The sequence below is a fragment of the Heloderma suspectum genome, chromosome 3 (genome assembly GCF_057233095.1).
Source record: "Heloderma suspectum isolate Gila_16-S chromosome 3, 16-S_ref, whole genome shotgun sequence".
Lineage (NCBI taxonomy): Eukaryota > Metazoa > Chordata > Lepidosauria > Squamata > Helodermatidae > Heloderma > Heloderma suspectum.
In genome coordinates this window covers 298,551,412-298,565,269 of record NC_139460.1, presented here as the reverse complement: position 1 = coordinate 298,565,269, position 13,858 = coordinate 298,551,412, and positions in this window count along the sequence as shown.

The following is a 13,858-nucleotide window of genomic DNA, read 5'->3' as shown; positions in this document are numbered from 1 at the left end:
TCCCCCAGCCAGTCATGCTCATCCAACCCTTCTGTAGGACAGCAGGTTGGGGAAAGCTGATTCAGTGTGATGTCTGCTACAGGGTGCCCACATCAAAAGGGGTGGACGTTGAGCAGGGCTGGTGGTGCATGCAACATCAGGGCAGGGCCAGCAGCACAGTCTTGCTTCCCCTTCTCCATGTGTCCCTTGTACATAGGGATAACATCTAAAAAATGTTTCAGATGTGGAGCAGTATACAAATATTGTAAATAAATAAATAAATAAATAAATAAGGAAGGCTCAAGCTGGCCCCAAATGCATTGGCTGTCAGGCCTGGCTCCCTCAAAACACCAGCAACCAAACATGTATTAAAGGAACAGTGAACTCTTTTATTACAACAGGACATAAACACAGACATCCCACAAGACTCCATGGATCAGAGTTCTTAGTGAGCTCAAGTTCAAATAAACTCATATAATCCAAACAGGATCCAGAAACAGAGTCTTAAAATCCAGCGTATATTCCAGGACATGGTCCCACGGCATGGGATTCAAGGCATGCATTAGTTCAGGGTTCAGGAGGAGTTCAAGAGAAGGTATGTCCACTTCCAATGACATTGTACCCACAAACCTCTTTGCCTGCTTTTATGCAGGGGTGGTGTGACTAGAGTTCCTTACTTCTCAATCTAGCCCTACAGGAAAACCTAGCCTGGAGTCGACAACTCCATCTAACTGGGTGTTGTTCCTCTTGCCTTTTCAGCCATCAACATTGCCTAGGAGACAGCCTTGGGCATGCCTTTTCCTTAGCAGATTCTGCCTCTTGGGAGCTGATCAAAGAATGCTCCTCAGGCTGCGGCGACTTGGGCACCTTTTCCCAGGCTAGCTCTGTTGAAACCAGGCAGAGATTAATTCCCAGCACCCTGACATTCCATACGTTGAATAGGCCTTAAATCAGATTCACCTATCTCTGAATCAGATTCTTCTTCTGAAACTGCTACATCAGGAGAAAGCATAGCATTGGAAGCTGTACTTCCTCTGGTTCCACCTAGTCAAAACAGGGACTTGTATGTGAGGCGTAGTTTGAGTCCATATAACCACATGGGATCCATTTTGGGTTTTTTTTTTGCTAGAACCCGGAGAGTCACCAACCAGTGCCTGGTGCAAAGGACATAGAATTAAAGAAGTTTGAGTCCAGAAATTTGGTTTACATTCCAGAACTGAAAGGAGTTCACAGTCCTACCACACAAAAATCCCCTCCTTGTTACCCCAAGCTTTCTTCATTTCAGCAATATAATGTAAGGTGGGGGCAGTCAGGTTGTTGCTGCTAATGTTGGCTATTGGAGGCTGTGATATTGTTGGCTGTTGGGAACAGTGATATTGTTGCTGCTATATAGTGAGACAACTGGGTATTGTTAAACAATTGGCAGTCCTTAATGATCTACTGCAAATCACACAGAGATCTACCAGCAGGTCAGGGGTGCAGAACCTCAGGCCTGTGGGCCAAATCTGGCCCACCTAGGATCCCAATCTGTCTCTCCAGGGTTCCTCAGATGGCCACACCCCTTCTTCAGCCCCACACCCTCCCCCTGACCGTTTGGTTGTTTCCCGGCAGTTTTTCCCCATTCTAAGATGTTGAAATACCTTTCTTAAGGCTTAATTACTGTCAGTAAGAGCTTTAAGCTAGAATATTTTGGGTATTTGGGTCTTCTATCCCACCCACCACTGGGATGCAGCCCCCAAGAGCTTCTCCAAACTGGAATTTGGCCCTAGGGCTGAAAGAGATTCAACATTCCTGCTGTAGATCAAGGTCTTCCTTTTGCCTGGAAGTTGCCATAATTCATTATTCTTTCTCTACTTGATTTTATTCCTGCCTTAGTCATTACCTGCTGGTTTTGAGGATGAAATTCCTTTGTTTGTGGATTTTACATGGGTACCATAATTGACTTTCAAGTAGAAACACTGTTGGCGCCTTAACTTTGGTGTTCCTGAGTATTCTATAAATGGGAAAAAATAATACTTCTCCATAGCCCTCTTGGCCTCTCTTAGATTGGGTTTATGTAACTTCTTTAATCCCCTTAGATTAGCGAAAATGTGCTTCCTTCCCTTCCCAGCTGGCAACAGTCTCCAGCTGAATTTTTATGCAGCCTATAAGAAATTTCATAGTGCTGAATGCTGGGGCAGGCTAGCCTGCTGGGTAAAAGTACTTGGAAATGTCATAACATTAAACATAATAGCTTCCTAGGCAAAATTCTAATGACTTTGGAGGCACACAATTAACATTATTATTTAGTGTAAGACTGATACAGCTGGCCAACACATGATACACTCCCTATGCAATCATAAAAAGCCTATTTTGGCTTTAAAAAAAAAACCAATTTCATAACAATCCCCTAATTTAACATTAGAAACCAATGTGATGGTTTATCATCATTCATCATTAGAGAGGGTAATGAATAGGCTATATCTTGTGCACTCAAAGGCAATGCTCAAAGAATATAAATCAACAGCATGCCATCAGTCCATGGGCTGGGTATATCATCCAGCAGCAATTGGTTGATCTGCTCTGATGTCATAGAGGGGTCTGTGTAGTCAGAGGGCTCATGGAGCAGCTGCTTTGATGTCATAGAGAGCTTATGAAACCTTGGGCAAGGCTGCTAATTGCTAAGGCAGATGGGGAGGGTGCTTGGCTGGGGAGAATTTAATTAAGTGTATGGAGGTGCAGATTAGCTGAGCCATATTTTCAGAGCCTTCTCATGGAAACACCCAACAAAGAGGTGTGTGTGTGTGTGTGTATGTATGAGGGAAAGAGTGCTGTAGGCCAGACAGGGGGAGTATAGTGCAGTAAATTATAAGTCTACTAATAGCCATTTTGCTTCAGCAATGGGAGACTTTTGACATGCTGTTCAATCAGGAATCACATAAACTTCATTATTGTGCACTTTGCAGGCTTTCAGTGACCTCACCTCTTTCATATGCTGTAGAATTCACATTTGGGGATGGGGTTTTTTCTGCATGGGGTGGGGGAGAATGAAGGGATGTAGCTTCAAAGGGTTCAAATATCAAAAAGCATTCTGGCTTTTGCCCTTTCTCCTGCTCGTCCACTGATGTAAACCATCAATTCCCTTATTTCTTTGATGTTCTGCCAACCCAACTCTACCACCTGGTGGTTCATCACTAAGAGACACATCCGTACAGATGCTCTCATTGGAAGGATTGGCAAGGGCCTCTGATACCCACAGAGCCTAAGAGCAGGTACTTCCTTTATCCCTTTCCCATTACTGATGATCCGCATCACTGTAGGGAGTGGTGCTTTTTCCACATTCTGTACAATTTGCTTCCTGAGTTCTAAACAGTGTGTCAGAAATTCCTCCTGGCCACAGCCCTGATGTCCTGAGATATAGATGCAGCCAAGATTAATTAATTTTTTTCTGTTCTCATTGACTGGCCCTAGCTTCTAATCAGCCCCCTCCCCAATCAAAGAAATCAGGGAGTGGCTGCTGGCAAGCCGGCCAAGTCCTTGAATTGGAGCTGTAGAAGTACGAGTGGAAGACAAACATAGGGATGTTTGAGAATTTTGTTTCAGTTTGCAAATAATCCAAACTTGCCTCATTCAGAACCCTGAACGTGAACATTAAAAAAAAAATGTTTGCACATTCCTGAACTTGCGATTGTGTGAAAAAAGTGTATTTTGAGGAAAATTTGTACTTTGAAATGCACATTAAAAAAAACATGCATCTCCACACTTTACTCAATCGGGTAAAGCGCACACTTCTGAAAAAATGCATACAGAAATGTTCACTTTCCCTGTTCAAATGAACTGAAAACAGGTTGCAAAAGAAAATGGGAGCAAGCCGAACTGAATTTTGAAGTGAAGTTTGGAGAATTTTGACAAGCTTGCACATGCCTGCTTCTCCCATCCTAGAAAAACAAAACATTGGCTCGTGTTTTTCCACAAATACTTTCACAGTGGTGCCCCATCTCCCCACTGATGGCTACCATTCACCCCAAGATGCTCTTTGGAATGATACTAGATTGTGACGTAGAAGCATCCTTCTGGACCATGACTGGGATTTAAAAATGGCAGCTGGCAGCACAGAGGAGCCAAAAGGCATGGTGGTGAATTTTAGACTTCACCTTTTGAAAATAAGCCAAAATAGACCTCCATGTTTTCAACCGCTGAAGATGGTGGTGACAATCGGGGGGGGGGGATTTCACTACAGCACTATTTTAAATTGTGCACCCCCCCAAAAAAATCTGCTTGCATCCATAGAGGAGTAAAAAAGACAGGTATGTCTAATAAAAGCTTTTTGGGTGGATCAAAGGGCTGGATGTGCCTGATCTCGGAAGCTAAGCAGGGTCAGCCCTGGTTAGTACTTGGATGACAGACCGCCTGGGAATCAGGCTTCCTGCATGGAGCAGGGAGTTGGACTCAATGGTCTTGTAGGCCCCTTCCAACCCTATGATTCTAAGAGGGGGTGAATACCTTAATTTAGGAAAATAGCATGCACAGAAAGAGATAAACTCCTTAGCACCATTTTGCAGCAATGCAAATCTCCCCCTGTGAGGGCTATTTTTAAGCAAAGAGAAAGATATTGGGAAATCTGATCATGCCTCTCCCACGTCCTGTCTAGATTTCCCCTAAATAGCCATATTTGCTTGTTTACTGATCTGTTGCAACAACAGGGAGGTTTGTTTGGTTATCTCATCAGCTTGTAGTGAATAACGTGGAATTAATAATTTATTACACGCGTTTAGTCTTTTCTTCCATGGGGAGTGGCATATCCGGGCGCAAATTGCAATTTCCTCCCATTCATTCATTAGGGCTTCATTACTCTGTGGCATGATTGCCAATACTTAAAGATTTGAGGAGTGTTGTGTAGTTGTGGTGGCTTCAATATCTATCGATTTGTTTCTCTGATTTGGTAAGAATGAGAGTGTCTCTTTATGAATAGCTGCCAGGGCTCTGTAACTTGTTCCCCGCAACAAACCCCCATTAAAAATAAAAGAAAAAGGAAAAAATGTGTCTCTACCCATTGAAAAATAATCATTACCTTTCATTTCTGTAGTACTTTTAAATTTTCTTTTACAATGTTCATTTAATCTTACAACAATCCTGGGAGATGGTGTGGACTGGGAGAAAATGATTAGCCAAAGGTTAACTTGCATACACCATCGCTAAGGCAGGAGTTAGAACCTGAATATGAATGTCTAAGGGAGCAATCCTATGGGGATAGGCGGCTGCCTCCAAACTCAGAGGCGAGCACCTATCCAATGCAGGGCAGGCAGAGCATGGAGGGCATCTTTGCCTCCGTGCTCCAGTCACCCTGCATTTGCAGCTAGATGGCTGATTTCGGCCATCTAGCTGCAACGTTTCAGAGCGGGTGGGGGTGGCCAAAGAGGCGGCTGGATGACACATAGGAAGCATTGTACTGGCCCGAAAACTGAACAATCCTATGGCTGTCCAGCTGCTGTTTAGCGGCCATAGGATTGTGCCCTAAGAAAGTTTCTCCCTGCTTCCCTGCATCCCCTTCCAGTATAGGTGGTATGCTAGGCCAGGAGGGAACATGGCAAGAGCATGTGGAGTAAAAAAATGATACCAACTTCTCAAGGCCAAGCTGATGTCATTGTGAGGCTGTCCCTTTGCATGCCCAGTGCACCCTATGAACTCTTGTAGCAAACCCTCCATTCTTGACAATACTGTATGCCTGTAATATTATCATAACTACTGAACACATATACTTTCAGTCAGATGTGTAGCTATGTGTGACAGTGAGAAGAACTGCATGTTTAGGATGTGAGGAGAATGCTTGACTACTTCTATTGTGGACTAAATCCTGACCAACAGGGAAAAACTTATTCATGAAATGAAAGTGGTGGGAATCTATGAAATCTTGGAATTTATATTATCTTGGCATAAATGACTATGGACTTGGTTATGCCGAGTGACAATGCCATCTTGGAATTTATGATAGCATGGGATGTGGGAACTGAGCATGGTTGGATGTTTACCCTAGACTTTAGGAAAACTGATTTCCAAGAGGTCAGAGAAGAGTTGGGTAGGTTCCCAAAGGCAGGAATTCTGAAGGAGAAAAGAGTTTGAGAAAGATGGGAGATTCACAAATGATTCCAATAGGAAGGAAAAATGAGAGACTTCTAAAGAAGCCAGTGTGTGGCTGCATAGGGAGCACTCTAATTAGTGTTAATCTGGTACTAAAAAGGGTTAAAAAGAGTAAAGATGGCTGATTTAACCTGGGAGAGGCCTACAAGAAGAGCTCCTAGAAGACCCCAGACACACGAAATTATGGGAGATAGATGGGACACCTTGTTTCTGATTGGTGAGCAAATGCTCTTACCACATGCACCCCATTTTCTATTGGAGGCTGATTGTCTCATTGCTCCTTAGGCCCCACCTTTGACCAGGGCAGGGGTATAAAAGCCCAGGGAATGGGAGCTCCGGTGTGGTGCTTTTTGTTCCTGCTGCTGCTCCACTTCCCTCTTTCTGCTGTGCCACCAGACCCACGGTCTTAGGTAACTATGGACCTCTTTAGACTCTTAGACTTTGGGACTTAGGATGATTTCTGAGTTTGGGAATGATTTCTGGGAGTGGCACTTAGAGTGATTTCTGGGTTAGGGACTTGGAGTGTTTTCTAAGCTTGGGACTTGGAGGTTATATCTGAGGAGGGGATTTGGAATCCCTTCTTCAGAGGTGACAAATGGAATTATTCCCAAGTCTTGAGTTTTCTGTTCATTCTAATTCCTACTTCTATTCTTCATATGCCTAGAGGAACTTAGTAATGGTTTAGCTTTTTATATTCCAGTAAGAAGCAGGAGGAGGCCACGGGAAGGTTAACACATAGGTCGAATTGTTTCTGTTTAGCTTTGAACCACAAGTAGTAAACAGGAGTAAGTTAGAAAGAGGAGTCATAACAATGTTAGAAGCCCAAGCCGTTATCTTATTGGCCAAGTTCATAGTACCAGCTTTGGCAATTGCAATTCTTTTGATTTATCTTCTGTTTTTGTTGCATTCTCTTTCCCTGTGATTGGGAAGTTTCTAACGCTCATATAACCACCATGCTATTTTCTTTGTTTTGTATTTTTCCTGAATTTTCAGCAATAAAGCCATAAATACGGTTTCAATTTACAATCTCGTCTGTAGTGATGTTCTGTGGTGATGTTTACCTGTTGGATTAGCTTGGTTACCCACTGGGGTGCTTCGGACCCATTTGGTGCAGGTTCTGAGGTTAAACACAGCCGAATTTACAATGAGGTGTAATTTTAAAAGGAGATGGGAGGAGGAACATCTAACCAAGGATGATTACAATGCAGTAGCCTGAACTTGTAAGGCTTGCGAGAGATGCTAAAAACGACAAGAAAGGTATGACTATGTTCTGAGTAAGAAGAAGAACAAGGAAGAGGCAGGTCTGCTGCTTGGGGAACATGGCAAAGCATTAGCAGGTGACTGAGAGAAAGCAGAATTACTCAATTGTTATTTTGCCCTGGCCTTCTCCCACATGGGGAATTGTGTGTTTTGATTTTCCCAGGTCAAACACAATATAAAGAGGGACTTGCCGCCTAGGATAAATAAGGAGGTGGTTAGAGAAGACCTAGCTACCTGAAATGAGTTCATGTCTCCAGAGCCAGATGAGTTATATCCCAGCGGGATGAAGGCGATTGTGGATGTTGTTTCAGAGCTGTTATTTGTAATCTTTGATAAGTTCTAGAGGCATGGCAGAAGACTGGAGATTGGCAAATGTAGTCCCCAACTTTAAAAGGGAAGAGAGGGAGCTGAATCGAGGAAACTACAGACCAGGCAGCTTGATACTCATAGCAGGCAATATTCTGAGGCAGTGGGCACTCCTTTGCTGTTGATATTATATCAGAAGCTGGACAGCCAACTCAGCTGTAGTTGCATCCTGCATTGAGCAGGGAGTTGTACAAGATTATCTCCAAGGTTCTGCCCAACTCTATGATTCTATTATCAGATTTCTGCTCCCACTCCCAGCTCTATATGCTTTTGCCTTCCCCAGCTTTGGCATCTCCCAGGACGGCTTTCCCTCATAATTTCAGAGAACAGTAGTTCAGCCTAGGGAGCAGAAGAGCCAGAAACAAAGTGGTACGTGTATCACTTCCTAGTGGGAAGCTTGTGGATGATAATTTAATGCATGGATGATAGTTAAATGCCCATGGGCCAGATGCAGCACCCACCACCTCCCAGGGTGCCCCCCCAACTCACTGGTGATGGGAGGGGGGAAATCACTAGTTTTAATGCTACACGGGGATAAAAGAGTCAAATTTACCTTGTTCTCAAGTTAAATTTGACCCTTTTAGTGCTTTGTTGTGGTTTGCTGCTGAATTTTGGCAGAAAACCACTGATATTTTCATCTGGAGTGCAGTCCATGGGTGTGGTCCAGGGGCAAAAATGACCCTGGGACCACCTGCAGTTGCCCAACCCTGGTTTAATGTCATGGCTGCATTCTTGTTTCTATTTATCTATTGCTTGTCTGCAGTATATAATCTGATGCCTCGTACTATTACTAAAAGGGATAAACAAAGGGAACATCCTTGGTCAAGCAGGCCCTAAAAGCTCAATACTATTTAGCATATTGCATTGCACTTTGGCTTGGAGGCTTCCAGAAGGAGTGAAGGTTTTCTCTATTGAGGTAGTCTGAGACACAGAACGTTTGCATTTGAGATGAACCTCTGAGTCAAAATATACTTTGTTTTCTGTTGCTCCAGAGACCAGGTTAGAACGAATAGGGTGGAAATTGCAGGGAAATCTCAGCTAAACATTAGGATAAACTTCTTAAGCAGAGGCTGCATGGCTCTCCATCACAAATGCTGTTGCTGTGAGTTTCCTGCACTTGAGCAGGGAATTGGACTAGATTCCTAGTGGAGGCTGGTGGCTCTGATGTCAGTGGGGTGGTAAATCCACTCCAGGTTTCAGTCAGAACTCTAAAGGAACTATCCAAGGTGCCTGACTGGTTCTGACTGAACCCAGAGAGGATTCACCACCCCACTGACATTGGAGCCACCAGCCTCCATTGACCAGATGACCTCCAAGGCCCTGCCAACCCCGAAGTTCTATGATTCTATGAAAACACATTTTCAGCAGGCAAATATGCCTGTAAGTTACATGCTAGAATTAGTCTTAATTTTCACTTTTGAGTTCTTGCAACCTGCTTGATCCACCTACATTATTCCTTTCAGTAATAGTAATAGTAAAAGTAATAGTACAACTGCAGAACTGCACCTTGTTTATTTATTTAGGAATACATACTCTTCACTTCTTGATGAAAACTATAAGTGACGACTTGCTTGTTCTACATACAGAACTTTAATATTCTCTAATGTCAACTTTTCATTGGTAGTAGGTCACACCTTTGGTTAAGAATAATCAAGGCAGGCTTTGAAGTTGCATGTGCATCACTTGACAGCTGCAACATCAAGTGATGACCTGTATGTGTGAATGGACATTCAAAAATATAATACAGCAGACTGAATTTCAATATAACCTGCAGTGTAATCCTTGTCAATGGAATGCATTTGCACATCTAGATGTCAGTTACCAAGTTATAGCAATCAAGTGTAAAGACATCAAGTGAAGCACCAGACCCAAGTGTTATCAGGTTACAAGGGATCAGGTGACATATGCATGTGTGATTCTTTCTTCAGTTAACTCTGGTTTCCATCAACTACTGAGCAGTTCATACAAATTTCTGTGCTAAATAAAACTTGGTTTTGTTTGGTTAAGCATCAGTTCGACTAGGGATGTATGAGAAATTAGTTTCAATTTGTTTATGACCAGAATTTACCCCATTTGCACCTCCTGAACGTGAGCACAATATCCAGTCAAAGCTTGTACATTCCTGAGCTTGCAGTACCGTTCACAGGGGAAAAAATGTGTACATTAAAATAGCATAAAAATGTGTCCTTTTAAAAGTGTGCACAAACATGCTTTAATCAGTGAGAGAAGATTGCATACTTGAACATGTACCTGAGTACATACCCAAGTACATGTGAAAAGAAAAGGAAAACACTCATGCTTAACCTCAATGAGCTTGAGTTTTGCTGATTTCCACATGTCTACGGCTGCAGTTCTATGCATGTGAACACTGTGGGACTTACTTCCAAGTAAACATGCATGAGATTGGGCAGTAAGCTGACTTGGAAGTCTGATCACAGTAGGTTGCTTCCATCAACTAGCGTAGCTCCAACCCTCTCATACAAGAACTAGACATTTTGTACCAAATCGTTATCCTCTTTAATGTTTGGGTTGCTGCTTTCCAGTGCATTCATTTGACACACACAATAATCCCACTCTTTCTCCCACACCCCCTTCTGCATAGAGAAGGAACAGAAATATTGGTTCTATCTACGAAGACCATGTATGACTGTGAATTTGCTGGAAACAAGCCCGCCCACCCCAGTTGTGTCTGCATCTTGAACTTTTTCATCTTTTAAGTGCATAAATCATACTCCTTCCCTACTGGGATGCTGTGAGGATTTGGTTAATTATATATTTCTAAAGCATAGCATTCCCAAAGCAAGATGAAAATGCGACAAAAGTGCAAAGTATTGCGATTTTTGGCACTATGTGCTTTCTTTCTGCCCGAGGACGTAAATTACAAAGGTTTGCTGAGCGTCAAATGTTACACACAAATACAAACAACAAGGCAAGCTCTCTCAACCAATATGTTTTAAACATGACTCACAGTATTCCAATTCAAAGGGAATACCTAATAATTATGCTGGCATTTGTAATCCCTCCCACCCAACCCTGCCTTGAAGAGAAACACGTATTTCTTACAGACTGGCAATTATCTCTTCACACAATAAGTTTTCTTTTTTAGGTGAGCTGTTCTGAACTTCCCTGGGTATCCTCCAACATAGACAGGCATGATGGGCCAACTAGACAACTATCACAGAGATGGCCAGTGGCTTTTTCTGTGATCGTTGTGCAAGGTGGGGGAGGGGGAAGTGCTCGAATCATGGGAATTGCTGTCAACAGTCTCTGTGATTGCATTATTCACATGTTAAAGATGCAATCCAATACATACTCACGCTAGTAATTCCCACTAATCACAGTGGGACTTCCAAGAAAACATGCACAGCATTGTACTGCATGTTTATTCACCTAGATTCGTATGTAGGGAAGGCCAGGAATGCTCACTTGGAAAAACAATATTGTGTGAACTTGAACCCTATTACAAAAATAAAAATAAATGGGAACAATACCTACCAGGAAAAGTTCTACAACCTAGAGTTAGAATACAATATATCCAAACAGAAGATATCCATATTTCTGGTAAACCATCAAGATATCTACAAAGGTCCTTTTCCTTGTGCCCTCTCATTCTGAAGCTCAGAGGGTAGCTACTAGAGAGAGAGCTTTCTTGTCGGTGGCCCCCAGTTATGGAAAGATCTCCCCAGGGAAACTTACCTGGCATTAACATTTCCCTTTGTGGCTGCTTCTTTGCAATTTTTGATTGCTGATTTCCTCCCTGAATGTTGCTTGTTCCTCCTTTCTTGATTAGTCACATGGGTAATCCAGCCCAATCAGGAATTATGTAATGAATGGCATGACATCACAATTCTATGTAGCCAATCAGATTTGGCAGTGCGGTTATTTCAAGAGGATAAGTGAGGGAAATTTAAAGAAGCACACTGTTTTGCAAGAAAGGCTGAAACACTGCCCCCAAAAGAGGTGTTTTTTTCAGCTGAAAAAGTTCAAGAAAAACATTAGTTTCCATTCAACCCAAATCCAAAGCAATTTATGCATATATTTTTAAAAGTTAATGCTTTTAGCCATTTCCTCAGATATTGGCAGTAAGAATTCCCTTTTGGGGTGGGTGGAGGGTAAATAGTGCTCCTTTGAATGCTAAGCACTCTTAACATAATCCTATAATATACAATAAATTATTACTGGGTTGTGGTAAAACACAAATTATTTTCATGGTCTTACTAATGAAAAAGCCATCAAGCAAAGCCATAGGCTCTGTCATATAGTAGATTAGCTCTAGTAATTCACTTCCATGTGGCTATGCAAGATAAACCAGCCAGTGGTTTATGAAGATGTACAGTGACAGCAGAGACCAGATATTAGTCAATTATAAATCTCTCTCCATCCACACTCTGCTTAAGGGCCTATGGTGCAATTATCTTAATTCCTAGTGCATTAGATTAGCTGCAACATCAACATGCAAAAGTCTGAAAGAGCAGTATGGTTTACTTTGGCCTAAGTCTCTGCTTTCAAATCAATTTATTATGGTAGGTTTCCATAAACTTACATCAATGTTTGCTGTTCAAGGGTAAGTATTGGTTTCACATACCAGAAGGACTGTGTTCTTTGTGTGCTAAGAAAGGGGATGGTAGTAGAGTTGCATAGCAAAAGCCTTTGATACAGCTCTTTCATGTCCATCTCATTTTCTGAAATGTCACTTGACTGAAAGAGCTTTCTTGTTTTTGTTTGTCACTCGCTGTTAAACTCACAAGTGGATCCATACTGAGATTGGTGCAGAATAACAGCAGGAGGCAGAGACAGCTAAAGCAACCAATATTATAGGATGCAAGAAAGGGCTGCAATATGGTAAATGATTAAAAAGAAAAAAAGAAAAAGAAAAGAAAGAAGCCATAGCAGAATCTCACAAATTCTTATTCAAATAGCCCACACCCTTTAAACTCTGGGTCAAGTCATGGGTCAGAACATCTATGAATGAACTTGGGGAGGTCCTTATTAATTGCTATATGCAAAGCCAAAATCATGAATGAAGTGTGAATTGGGGCTGAGATATCGTACTAAGATTCTATGGATCTTGTCCTATTATTGTGGAAACAAGAAGAGGAAAATTTGGAAAAGGCAGGTATCTTTCCCCAAAGATATCTGCACATAGTGATATGGGGTGGAAATTTTTCCAGAAACTATTGTTTCCAGTGTTTAATTTTTCCACAGAAACATTTCTGTTTCATAAGTTTATTAGTAAAAATGGGTATATATCAATTGCAAATAAAATATTAGGCAAGCTCGGCGGCTTCAAAGTTGTAATTCATGTTTTCAGGTGATTATCCCTAGCAAGTATGGGAGAGAATTCATATATGTTATTGAAATACATATATGTCTCAGATGAGATGGAACAAATATGTAGTAACAGTGTAAGTGAAGGTGCCCAAACAACCTTAGTGGAAAAATGTTGAACTCTGTTATAAATGAGTGGTTGTCAGAATATCATGCAGTTCTTTGGGTTGTTAAAATTAATTAGTTTGTCAATGTTTTCAATAACTTTGTTTCCCCCCCCCCTTAAATTTAAACAATGGAATGGAAGTACATACTATTGTCTTTAATTTTTTTACAGGTATTCAAATAAAACTGTATATAGAATATAACATTTAGATCACATTAAGTGAGCTTTAATCCCCCCCCCCCCAATATTTCAGGTCAAATATTTGTGGTGTATGGGGTAAAAAAAAAATAACATGAGGTACTTTTAAAAGTTTTGTTGTTTACTAAATACAAGTACAATAAATATGTTAAATTTTGCTAGACCTCTCAGTGGCTTTCAATAACATCAACCATGGTGTCTTTCTGAGGTATCTTTCTGAGTTGGGACTGGGAGGTACTGTTATACAGTGGCTCTGGTCTTTCTTGGAGGGGTGATTTCGGAAGGTGGCACTGGGGAATTCTTGTTCACTTCCTGCAGTTGGCCTGTGTTGTCCCTCAGGGTTCCATCTTATTTCCCATGCGAACATATACATGAAGCCACTGGGAAAGAGTGTATGGAGTTTGGGGGTTCAGTGCCACCAGTATGGTGATGATAACCAACTCCATCTCTCTTTCCTTCCAAATTCAAAGAAGCTGTTATGGTTCTAAATCGGTGCTTCGTGCT